The sequence below is a fragment of the Oreochromis niloticus genome, linkage group LG6 (assembly GCF_001858045.2).
Source record: "Oreochromis niloticus isolate F11D_XX linkage group LG6, O_niloticus_UMD_NMBU, whole genome shotgun sequence".
Taxonomy (NCBI): domain Eukaryota; kingdom Metazoa; phylum Chordata; class Actinopteri; order Cichliformes; family Cichlidae; genus Oreochromis; species Oreochromis niloticus.
This window is the reverse complement of record NC_031971.2, coordinates 11,412,545-11,425,691: the sequence shown is the minus strand read 5'-3', so window position 1 is coordinate 11,425,691 and position 13,147 is coordinate 11,412,545. Positions and strand designations below refer to the sequence as shown.

The following is a 13,147-nucleotide window of genomic DNA, read 5'->3' as shown; positions in this document are numbered from 1 at the left end:
AAGAGAATTGTTCAACCCATATGACTCTGAAAGGAGACAAATCATGATTAATTCTTCTGGAGTGGCTTTAAATACACTTATTCTTTTATTGCATATTTGTGACTCTGTATTGATTCCACATTTAAACAAGCGGGCGAACTGATCTATTAATGTTTCCGACACACAGTTTACTTCTAACTTACTTCTACAATGAAAAAATGACGTCTTCGTTTTTTGTGTGTTATATATATAATGAAAAACGCTGAATTCTCCTCTGTTTAGAAACGAATGCAATTTTTTAAATCAACCTTAAAACCAACCACACCGATAAAAGCGATTTGCTGTTTTAATAACGTTTAATTGCCACTGCATGAGCTCATCTTGTGTTACATCCTTAAGAGAGAGACCTGCGGCTGCCTCCTTCCTTTGGCTCCTTGGGTGTCTTTATCTGAGCATCACTTTTGCCTCCACTATGACGCCCCTGGTAGCAACATTTAACTTTCAAGGCTGTTTACAATCAGACAAAATTTGACCTCTTTGTGTAAATACACAGTTAGATGGATTCGTACTCTCAGCAGTTACTGACTAACATCTATCTGTGTTACTCTTTCTTTCCCTGTCTCCTCAGAGCCTCCAGAAAGTGTCTCCATCAGCTTTGTAAACCACACTGGGATGATGTTTGAGAATCAGCAGTACACCCTGCAGTGTAGCGTACAGAACGTAGCTCCTGTTCAGAGCCTCACTGTGACCTTCTACAGAGGAAACACAGCACTGGGTCACCTACAGTCCAACAGTGAACAGAAGAAACCAGTGAATGAGACCTTTACTCTGAACATTACTCCCAGTAGAGAACATGATGGAGCCCAGTACTGGTGCGAAACCAAGCTGGAGCTGGGACCAGCTGGACCACTGCGCCCTCCAGTGGTGACATCAGAAAAACTCCCTGCTATAGTTCACTGTGAGTCTGAGAGAAATAAAGACGTTCATTGTTCTCTTTGACATTTTGAGCATGATTCATGTCACTGGTTTGGTTTTATGTCCTTGTGAGCGCTTTGAGGAAGAATCAAAACAGTAAAGAAATAGTGTTTTGATTCTTCCTCATAGCGCTCATCACTGTTAATGAACAGGCTCTAAAAAGCATCATCAACAAACTGCTGACTGACACAAGCTGATGAACATAGTGGAGGATTTAGCTGTTTACCAGTAAAATGTTTCCCTCAGAAGTTTGTGGAAAGCCAGAATAGACGTAAACTTTGTTTGTGAATATTAAAAAATAATAATAGTAATTGTGTTTAAATCCTAAATGAAAAAAGGTCGGCTTTACTATTTGTTCGTTCTCACTATTAAATCTGTCGGCTTTGAGCATGAAGGACAGTATATCTGCACTGTGAGCAACACAGTAGGGACTGTCACCAAGGAGTTTAACATTGATGTACAAGGTGAGTGTTGTCAGATACTTCCTGGAAAACGAGTCACTGAAGATCAATCACAATATTACTTCACAAATTAAGTTCATTGTGAGTGTTTTGGTGTTTTTAATTTGCCTGGTATAAATGATTCTCCTTTCCTTTCTTTACCCAACCCCCGACCCCACCTCAACCCAGTTCTACAGTCAACTCCATCCCATATATAATATCTGGGACGATACTGGGAGCTCTGGTCCTTGTCGGACTGTAAGTGGGATGCTACTGCAAACACAACTGAATGGGACACAGCAAACTCAGTAAAATTATTGTTACTGACAGCTGAAGAAATGACTGGTTAAAATACTTGTTAATAAATGGTTAACATGTATTTTTGATACTGATTCTGATGAGCAGCTTGTAACTGTCTATCTTCTGTAAGTAAACTTGTTGTGTCACGATCCTGGGTCTTTTGACCCAGCGTTTTGAGTTTTAGTTTATGTTCATGTTTATGGTTTATGTTTAAGCCTTTTAGGTTTTCTAAGTTCATTTTTTATCATGCCTAGGTTGTTATAGTTCTTTGTTATTAGATTTCCCTTGTGACTTCCTACCCCTGTTCAGTCTCCCTAGCCCTTCATGTGTTTCATGTCTGTGTCTTATGTTGTCAAGTTCAGGTTATCATGTCTGCGTCTTATGTTTCCTGTCTTATTTTGAAGAGACCTTGTGTTTCTATGGTCAATGTGTTTAGTTTTACTCTTCCTCTGTGATGTCGTTATGGTCATGTGTGTCAGCTGTTTCCCCATGTGTTCCCACTTCCCTCATTATCCTCCTGTGTGTATTTAGTCTGTGTGCTTTCAGTTTTTCTTTGTCGGATCGTCTGCGTTGTTCCCATGCCATGTCCTGCGTTCAGGTTTTTCATATAATCCCCATCACGTTGCCATATTTAGAGTTTGTTTGTTTTTTTCTATTTGCCAGGGTTTTTCATGGTTCATGTTTCCTTTCTAGTTTACCCAGTTTAGGTTTAGGTTATTGCTTAGTTTGCATTGTTTTCGCCCTTTTATTTTGTACTGTTCTGTCTGCTTTAATAAACGGCTCATCATCAGTTAAGTTTGAGTTTTAGAACGTCTGCACCTGGGTCCACTCCTCACACTCCACGCAGTTTGCCTCGGCAGACTGTGACATGTTGTTTGGAAAAAGCACATTTCCAAGGGAAGGTCTCCCCATTTTTCAATCTCTTTGTATAAATGTGGTGTTCAAACTGGGCCCACAGGGTCTTCGAGGGCCTCTGCTAAATAAATGCCCCCTCTGTTCTTCACCTGTTGGCTGATTCTCTCTTTAATCATTCTCTGCTTGATAATGCAGGCTATTTGTTCTATACAGTCAGACTTCATTGAAACGGTAAGACTGATCTTATTCATTCTTGGGGGATCCTGTTCAAATTCCTGTCACTGCAGGGTTCTCCTTCCTCTATGATGGGTCATCAAATACTTTTTCTTACTGTGGACCCATTATAATTTTATTTTTTTTAAACAATGGTACAGGTGTTTGTGCCTGCAAACATAAACCAGAGGCTCCTTCATTTTTCTAGTGTTACATCTGGAGGCGATTCTGCTGGCACCAGTTAACAAAGTCCTCGGTCAGTCCTCTGGACTCCCTGTCGTCTCCATCAGCAATGAGACCAACAACTGCTGAGTCATCAGCGAGCTTGTGCAGGAAGCAGATAGCAGCGTTGTAGCAGAAGTCTGTGGTCTATATGGTGAAAGCAAATGGAACCAGAACTGGTCCCTGTGGACTGCCTGAAACAACCCTATTAGACACACAGTTCTGGATCTTTACATACTTTGGTAAAGTAATCCAGGATCCATGTGGTGAGGTGATCATCTTGTTAAAAGGCTTCAAGCACTCACAGCACTTTTTGCGGTAATAGTTTACTATGGCTTACACACTAAGTAGCACTTTTCCCAACACAAATACTCAAACACTGCTGCTTTGACTGCAACATGTAGTATGTTCTCTATATTTTGTGTTTAACCTTCATATAGTGGGATGTTCTTTGTCAAATATGCTGTAGACCTTACCATGGTTGTGACATGTGCTGGCAGCATTCATAATGAATGCTGCCAGCACCTTTCTTTTGGGAAACTCAATGTTGAATCTTCAAGCTGATATCCATATTTATGTGACTTCTTTACCTGTTTGCCAGTGTTATCTGGATATTTGAAGCCAGATAAGGAAAATGTTGAATAGGAAAATCAGGTCTGCGGTATAATTTTTTTCGAGGCTTAAACCTAATGTTGCCTTAAGCTCCTGTCCTCCTCTCACCCCAACCGGTCGCAGCAGATGGCCCCGCCCCTCCCTGAGCCTGGTTCTGCTGGAGGTTTCTTCCTGTTAAAAGGGAGTTTTTCCTTCCCACTGTCGCCATAGTGCTATCTCATAGGGGGTCATTTGATTGTTGGGTTTTTCTCTGTATGTATTATTGTAGGGTCTACCTTACAATATAAAGCGCCTTGAGGTGACTGTTGTTGTGATTTGGCGCTTCTTAAATAAATTGAATTGAAGCTCCAAATCCTGATTTATACTACAGGCCTCTGGCACTTTTATTTTTGCTGACATGTCAGCTGGTTTTGTTTGCTTTGCTGTTTTGGTGTTGGCCCTCCCTAAAATATTCTTGAATTTTTTGACCTCAAAATAAAAGTAAATTCAGATGCTGAAAAAACTGGTATGTAACTAAACGCACCCTTCCTGTGGCTTTCTCGTATCAGCTTATCAGTCGTGCGCAGGTCTGGACTGGTAATCTGTCATACCGGGCATCTGCCTGGTGGGGAAATGCACATTTGGGCCAATGGGTCTGGTGAAGGGTTGAATCTTAAATGGTGTCTTCCTGGCATGTCGGTTAGAACACATGCCACCCGTCAAATGCAGTTTGAGAATTTATTTATGATCCAGCATTTGCACCATGATAGCATTAGGAGTATAGTGTGGGACACAGTGTGGGAGTATAGTCTGAAAGTAAATGAACAAGGAAATAGCATGTACATTAACAACGCACAATATACAGCATTTATAGAGTGACTATAACAAGTCAGTGAGTGTCAGTAATGTTAATGTGGTTGTGTTAGTAATACAGCGAGTGCTGATAAAACAGCTTTGAGATGCATTTGTAGATATTATGTGTTTAACCATCTTTATGGTGCTAGCTTAAAGTTACGGTGTAAAAGTTAGCTTATGTTAAAATGGTTACAATATAAACAGTGTTAGGACAGAAATATTAGCTTCTGTTATGACTAATTGAGTTGGTAGTTAAGTTATATGTAAAATGATTAATCGCAGTCACAGATTCACAGTAAGTGTTCAGATTAGCTTCAATGCATCTATAATAAATATGTGCTAGTTCCAGCCCTGCAACAGACTGGTGACCTGTCCAGGTGTACGCTACCTATGACTGCTGGCGGGACAGGCTCCAGCCCCCCACCCCCTCTGACCCTGTATTGAATAGGCAGAAGAAATAAGATGCATCAACTGATGTTTTTTTTTTTTATTATTCTAGAAATATGAGCTGTTGGTGTGTTGAATTGTGTGGTATTAATATTAGAGCTGGCAATCTTTCTTACAGAATCCCTACTATGAGCCACGTTACCTGAAATTATTCCTTTATTTACCTGAAGGCGCTGACAAATGTGCTGGGCGAAGGATGTAAATCAAATCACATGTTACCTGCTTACACTTGATGATAAGAAGGATGTACAGGGATACCTGCAACCAGATCCAAGGTTAGTCGTAGTTGCAGAATGCTATAGATACATCTACAGATAAGAGACAGAGGGGTCAGTGAACAGGGACCTTTAAAAATGCAAAATTTTAGGTTTTATCTTTTGCCAGAAAAAGACTATTTTACTTTTCAGTGTTAATGTATTTTAAGTGAAATTAAAAGCTAATTATAGCTTCTGTACAGCTTCCTACTAATGGCAAGAAAGTGAAACTGGAATTTGTTAGAAACAGAGAATTATCCTTTTAAGTACATCTATTTATCTCGTTTCTTGCTAAAAAAGTTCATTTCTCTGTCTAAAGGAAGTTTCATCTCCACTCTCTTTATGGCTGCTCACTGTTTATACCAATTCTATTGTCTGATGGGCTTTTGGTGACTCAGATTTTTTTTTTTTTTTTTTTTTTTTTTTACTTCAAATCACATTTGAAAAATGAATGTTTTCTAACAGTAAATATTTTTCAAACATTTTTTTCCAGTTTCTGTCTTTCCGTATGTTGTCCCTCAGTCTGAACTGTAACCAAATGAAGCGGAGTGTAATCACCTCCTATGAGCCATGAGTATAATCTACAGTATAATACTGGCTCTTTGTGATTTACAATGTGAGCTATTCATGGTGGCCTAAAACAACCTGTGTGCATGCTCTTGTTGTTAAGGGGAATCATCCTGCGAAGCCAGCAATCAACTTCACCTCTGTTTCCTGGTTGTCCAAAGTGAACAGTCATGAAAAGATCAATTCATACAGAAGTGAACTGCAGTGGAAGCAGCAGGATCAGTCATGGATGCACGAGTTTGTGTGCAGTCCATTTTTTGTAACCACTATGGGAGAATCTGAGAGGCTCAACACAGACCAATTTAGGCTCCAGAATCTAGATTCAGGCATGTCCAGTTGTGAAGAGGCCAATAAAGAGAACATGGAGACAGATAGCATCAATATGACTGATAGCCATGATGAGACGCCTGAAGGCAAGGATGAGAATGGGGGAGGGAATAAACAAAAGGCAGATTTTCAGAGGCTGTTTGGCAAGTTTATTCAGGTTTGTTCTGATTATGAAACGGCAGGCTGACAGCATGGAGCTTCCCAGCTTGGATTCGGGTGGATTCAGCAGTGAGGAAGAGCAGCAGCTAAGTCATGATGAGGTCGTAGAGGATGCCAAGTCCACTGAATCTACACGCTTCCTGTTTCCACTTCATCCTTCCAGTGCATTACCATACTCCCTGCTCTCTTTTCCACAACTCCCTTTGAACTTGCCTGGGCTAGGTCTGAGTCCAGCTTTGCAACTCCAGCCAGGTCACATGACACAGGGGTTTGCTCTGATGTCAGCAGGCAGGTCGGTGAAGTGGACATATATCAGTGAAACAGGAGGAGGACTGAGAACAGACAGCAGGGTTAACTAGCAGGACAAAATAGCATGTAGCACATGGAGGAGTCATCACAACCAGTCAGTTCTCAGGAAAATGTAACATCACATAAATATTTCTCTTCTGCTCAGTTTACAGCAGCTTTGACGGTTTCATGAATGTATTTCCTTTTATTATTTATGCCTGGTTAGAAGCTCATAGACAGTTACTGTCAATCTCCAATAAAATAATGTGACTCTTTCTACAATGTAAAGGCTGCCCTCTCTGCCATCCCACTAGCTAAACTAACTGACACCAGTAAACTTTGGTAAGATTCTCTACATGCACTAAAGTTCTTGGCCACATACATAATGATTTTCTTGGCTATAGAAATCCGTGCCATGAAGCTCACAGTGCACATTTTTTATGCTTATGTCTGTCGCAGAGGAGGTTTGAGCTCTGCAGAGCCTTGGTGGTTTTTACTGCCTATACTGCCTTTTACTACCCATTTACATATTTTTGTTGTTTTGTGTGTGTGTTTGTTGGTGTGAAGTTCTGATGTGTATCCAAAAAACTCATTGCAACACAGTTTTGAAAACGCTGGAAAGACCTCAAGACATGTTTTCCTTTACTTTCTATGTAAACAAAAATTCCCACCAAGGCTTTTCAGTGTGACATTTTGTTTGCATAGAAAATACCTGTGCCAGTCACTCATTTGTCCTTGTCACCATGTAGTGGTGAACATTGTCTTACGACTACATCAGGTGAGTTTTTTGCTGTGCACAGTGACACAAAACTCATTTAACAACACAAACTATTAAAAAAAGCATTTTAAAATGATGTAGGCAGATCAAGGCCATGTTACAGATTCAGTAAGAACTGAAGTTTATCATAATCCTTAAAACATCCTTAACCCGGTTGCTAATGTCCAGCATAGATCTGTTATCATAAATCTTATTCAAAACGTGGCCAGTTTAATGTCTAAACTAAAATCACATTAAAGTTTCAATTAACTAAAGAGGTCCCTGTGATTGAGCACCGAGAAACCTCATATCTTTTTTTTTGTGTAGATACTTATGTTACTGTGTAGAAACTTTGGTCTATTATATCTTTTTCTCCTATCCTAAAAGAGTCTGAATGTAAATCTACATGCTCCCAACGGAGAAATGCCACACTGTATTTCATTGTAACAGTGACAATACAAAATCTATTCTATTTTATTCTATTCTAACTTATTTTATACATTGTATCAATCCATTATAGAACAAATATCAGACTGTAGAAAAGCAAATAATAATGCACTAAGCAATTTCCTGCCATAAGAGCTAAATGGTCATCAAAGAAAATACTGAATGCCTATACAGGACAGGCCAACATTTAATGCAGCCACAGATATACATCAGTCAGCATTCTGCACTTTCCACCTGGTGACATCATTTATTTATTTATTCATTCATTTATTTTAAGTTAGTATTATTAAAGGTGCAAATTTAAAGGTGTAAATCTTTTTAGGTTATTTGATAGAAAAGATAATCTTGTACTCATAAACATAGACAGAAAAGTGGATAATAATGACAAATTGTTAAATGTGTCATTGGTCACTGCTTAATTCCTCATTCTTTAAGCATTACTCGTCCTTAGTATGTAATTTATAAATACAGATATACATTCGTAGACAGGAGAGCACCCACTACTTCTTTCATTTCACCTAAGTTCACCTGTGGGAAAGCACAGCACTGAACACCCTGAATATTTGTTTTAATTCAGGAGTACTTGGGAACTAATCTTTAGTGATTACTGACTTATCTGACTAAAGATAATGATCAGAGCAATTCTAAACTCTTAAACATCCCAGGCATATCTGAATTTGTGTCTGCACCTTCAGACTCCAGATATGAAGGTTCATACCTGCTTTACCTCCAGAGTTGTACCAAAAAGTGACTGTCTGCCAAAAACTGATTTCCAGTGTTTGTGGGGTTTTTTTTATGTGTAATGTCTTTACTTATATTGGTAAATAGACTATAGTGAACATGATTTACAAAGGGGTTGTATATAAAATTTAGAAATTACCTGTTTTTTCAAGTATCTTTGTGGCAGACATTACTTTTTGGCACAACACCAGCTAACCAACAACAGCTAGTTACAACCTAATATTACAGTTGAATATTATGCTACCTAGCCTTAGGCTCCAGTATTCTAAAACTCCCACTTCCCCTCTGATGAACAATATGATTATGTAACCAATATGTCAGCTTACCAAAGAATAACTGAGACAGTCTAAGGAGCTTGGAAAGAAAAGCGTCTGGACTTCTTTAAGTTGCTTGAAGACGTTTCACCTCTCATCCGAGAAGCTTCTTCAGTTCTAAGGGTCAATGGTGGAGAGTCCCAGATTTAAACCCAGTGGGAGTATCCCCCCCAAAGAGGGACAAAAGGACCCCCCCGATGATCCTCTACCTAATCACATGAGCCAAGGAGTGAAAGCGGGTGTGGGTCCCAATCAGCCAGGGTTTCGGGTGAGCTCATTGTCTTTGTTTATATAATGATGTAAGTTCTTGGGCCATGTTTCCTGTCCTTGTGTTTTATTCCATCATGTTTATCTATGTTCACCAGCAAGTCATGTCCTCTCTCTCCCTCGTGCTCCTCCATGTTCTCTCTCTCCCTCCAGTCTGCATCTCTGTGTACTTCCTGTTTTACTATGATAGTCACACCGTCATACACCAAGTGACTTTTTGCACAATACTCAGTCTTTTGCACATCTCTATTGCACTGTTGTGTCTGTACTGTCTTGTGTCTGTACTGATTTATTTCTGTATCGTTTTGTTCTGTCTGGTGTTGCGCTTTCTTTTTGCAGTTTTTGCAGTTTTGCACACTTGCATTTTATGTAGTCCTGTGTTGATTGTTTGGTATATGTCATATGTAGCACTATGGTCTTGGAGGAACGTTGACTCGTTTCACTGTGTACTGTACCACTGCACATGGTTGGAATGACAATAAAGCCACTTGACTTGACTAGAAAATCCTATATTTAAAGAACGAAAAATATAAGTGTAGTGTTATGTATAAGTCTATTGTAACACTGATGTTTGGTTGATATTACCACTATGTGTGGCTGTAACTGCAGCCATCACAATCCCAAACACACCTCCAGGCTATATAAGGGCTATTTGACCAAGAAGGGGAGAGTCATGGATTGCTATGCCAGATGGCCTGGCCTCCATAGTCACCTGACCTAAACCCAATCGAGATGGTTTGGGATGAGATGGACCGCAGAGTGAAGACAAAAAGGCCAACAAGTGCTCAGCATCTCTGGGAACTCCTTCAAGACTGTTGGAAAACCATTTCAGGTGACGACCTCATGAAGCTCATCAATAGAATGCCAAGAGTGCAGAAAGGGTGGCTATTTTGAAGAATCTAAAATATAAAACAGGTTTTCATTTATTTCACACTTTTTTCTTTACTACATAATTCCATATGTGTTCATTCATAGTTTTGATGCCCTCATAGAGAATCTACAATGTAAATAATCATGAAAATAAAGAAAAAACATTAAATGAGAAGGTGTATCCAAACTTCTGACTGGTAGTGTATATTTACGATCATTTTTGTTAATTGAATTCTCGCCAAAATATTTGACGCTTTAAAAATATTTATTTGTTCTATATTAAAAAGCAGTAAACATTATACTTGCACGTTGCTTGTGGATTAAATAATTAGATGTAGCAAAAATGTAACAAAATTAATTCTGTTAATTTTAAGTCCTGTTTATTATCATAGGGTTTTATACCTTAAACTAACATTTTATTATCTATTTGATAATCATATATGTCTGATAAACTGCTGTTTAACGTGGTTGCAATATATGTAATTGTCTTGTTCATTTCATGATACACTTAGAAATATTTGTTTGGGTACACAATGATTTCTCTCAATGATAAATGCATTTTGTACATCCTTATAATTTAACTGCAAATATCTAAGTTATCAATTCAACATTTTAAAAGCAGTAAGGCAATAAACAAGAACATACTTATTTAATCACATATCTGTGTTTTCAAAATTACACAACTGGACTTCCATTAAGCACAAACAGCATGTGACACAAACTTGTTTGAACTGTAATAAAACACAGCTCTGAAAAAAGGTACTATGGACCTCTAATACAACACCACAGGAAAAAATATAATAAAATTAAAATAATAATTACTCAAATTTGTCCTAGTAAAGTTGGGCTAGGACTGATCATGATGCTTCAGACATGAGAAATACAAACACATGTAACTGATCAGTAAAATATCTAACTTCAGGTGGACACCCAGGTATTTATATGAGTCCATGAACTCTGGTGTTTATTGGTATAAGCAGAGGAGGTACAGGTGTTTGTGCCTACAAACATAAACCAGAGGCTCCTTCATTTTTCCGGTGTTACATCTGGAGGCGATTCTGCTGGCACCAGTTAACAAAGTTCTCGGTCAGTCCTCTGGACTCCCTGTCGTCTCCATCAGCAATGAGACCAACAACTGCTGAGTCATCAGCGAGCTTGTGCAGGAAGCAGATAGCAGAGTTGTAGCAGAAGTCTGTGGTCTATATGGTGAAAGCAAATGGAACCAAAACTGATCTCTGTGGGCTCCCTGTAGTGAGATGCCCCTATCAGAAACACAGTTCTGGATCCTCACATACTTTGGTAAAGTAATCCAGGATCCATGTGGTGAGGTGATCATCTTGTTAAAAGGCTTCAAGCACTCACATACACTCAAGCAGCACTTTTTGCAGTAATAGTTCACTATAGTTTACATACTAAGTAGCACTTTTCCCAACACAAATACTCAAACACTGCTGCTCACTCTAATGGTGTGATATAGTACTGTAAGGTCAATAACAAAATATGGGGCCTGATTATTTGATGAGAAGGACTCTTACTGCAGAATTTTGGATCAACTGAAGACTTTTCAGCTGTTTTTAGGACAACTTGATAATAATGAAACTAGTTTCTCAGACTCACTCTGCTACAGGATGTTTCTAATTTTAGAGATATTGCCCAAATGTAAGACAGCAGTCCTACACGTTTGCATACATAAGACCTTTGAAGAAGGGTGTGGATGTGAGTGTATTTCCCACTGACTATGTGTTTGAATAGGTGTAGATTTCAATTCAATTCAATTTTATTTATATAGCGCCAAATCAGAACAAAAGTCACCTCAAGGCGCTTTCCATGTACAGTGTTGTTGGTACTTAGATAAGATTAAGACAATTCATTAAACTTATGTTGAGTGTATTTAGTTACCTTAGGTTAAACCAACATTATTATTCTATTTTGTTAAACTTATATGTCCGATAAACCGCTATTTAACCTGTTTGCAATATATGTTTTTTTTTCTTGTTCATGTCATGTTACACTTAGAAATACTTGTACAGCCTGTCTGCTGCATAAGTTACCCAGGCTTAAAGCTGATGTTACCGTAATCTCCAAATCCTGATTCATGGTACAGGCCTCTGCTCTGAGCTCTGGCACGTTTTCAGCTGATAAGTCTTAGGGTTGGTTTTGTTTGCTTAGCTGTTTTGGTGTTGGCCCTCCCTAAAATATTTTTGAACTTCATGAGCTGTCTCTAAAAATAAATTCAAATGCTGTCAACACTGGTACATGAACACAAACAATCTTCCTGTGGTTTTGCCTTATCAGCTTCAGTCATGTTTTTAGAATGTGAAAATGTTTGAACTTAGATAACTTTTTAATTTTTTTACATAAAACATATTTATATATTATCTTAGTTTTTGTTCTGTGTGATTTTTAATTTGATAAAATGTTACTTTCTCTCATCTACCAGCACTCATCGTGAGCATTAATGCCATTGTATTTGGGGGCTTTTAACGATTTCTTTGAACTGCTCTTTTTCCCTGCATCAAAATGACGACCTTTCCAGGGTGTACCACACCTCTCACTCTGTGAGACATTAATAGGCCTTGTCAAGTTAAAATACTTTGTATAACCTTCAGAACCAGTTATTACAGATGTGAGTGTGTATATATCAAATCAAATTAAAAAAAAAATGTTGTTATATACACAATCATACACAATATGACATGCAGTGAAATGCTTATAGCTGTGCAACTGCCGACCAGATAAAAGAATAAAACTAAATTTAAAAGTCAAGTATAAAAGTTAAAAATCAAAATTAAAAAGATGTGCAAATCAGCAGTGTGCAGACTGACAGTGAACAGTTATGAGTTATGAGGTATATTACTGAAGTACATTATTGTTGTTGTTGTTATTAAGTGCTTGTGCAATGATGTGCAGAGATATGTAGACATGTATATTTCAGTTTGTATGTAAACTCTGGTCCTGTGCGGACTGAATAAAGTCTAAAATAAATTCAAACTTGTGACCCAATTCTTGTTTGTTTGTTTTTTAACAGCGTGTGCTGTACAATCATTGCACCCAGGAAAAAGAAGAGCTCAAAGAAATCATTAAAAACCCACAAATTACCACAAGTTTCACATCCATGATGAGTGTGTGTAAACTTATCATGTAAATTATTTTGATGAAGAAGTTTAGTTTGCATTTTGTATCTGGTGTTTGTAAAACCAATATCGCTTCACTTGTTTATGCTGTTCCCACCCAGTCTGATATCACCCCTAAACACACACACACACACACACACACACA

General features: G+C 38.3%; 2 long non-coding RNA genes across 2 annotated transcripts; both read left to right on the top strand.

Moving 5' to 3' along the window:
• Nucleotides 1-287: 287 nt before the first annotated feature.
• LOC112847176 (uncharacterized) lies at nucleotides 288-758 on the top strand. Its single transcript, XR_003220566.1, has 2 exons — nucleotides 288-463; nucleotides 608-758. It is a non-coding gene; the product is annotated as an uncharacterized LOC112847176 (long non-coding RNA).
• A 558-nt stretch (nucleotides 759-1,316) lies between these two features.
• On the top strand, nucleotides 1,317-5,519 carry LOC109202540 (uncharacterized). Its single transcript, XR_003220569.1, has 3 exons — nucleotides 1,317-1,418; nucleotides 1,584-3,302; nucleotides 5,048-5,519. It is a non-coding gene; the product is annotated as an uncharacterized LOC109202540 (long non-coding RNA).
• Nucleotides 5,520-13,147: the final 7,628 nt, after the last annotated feature.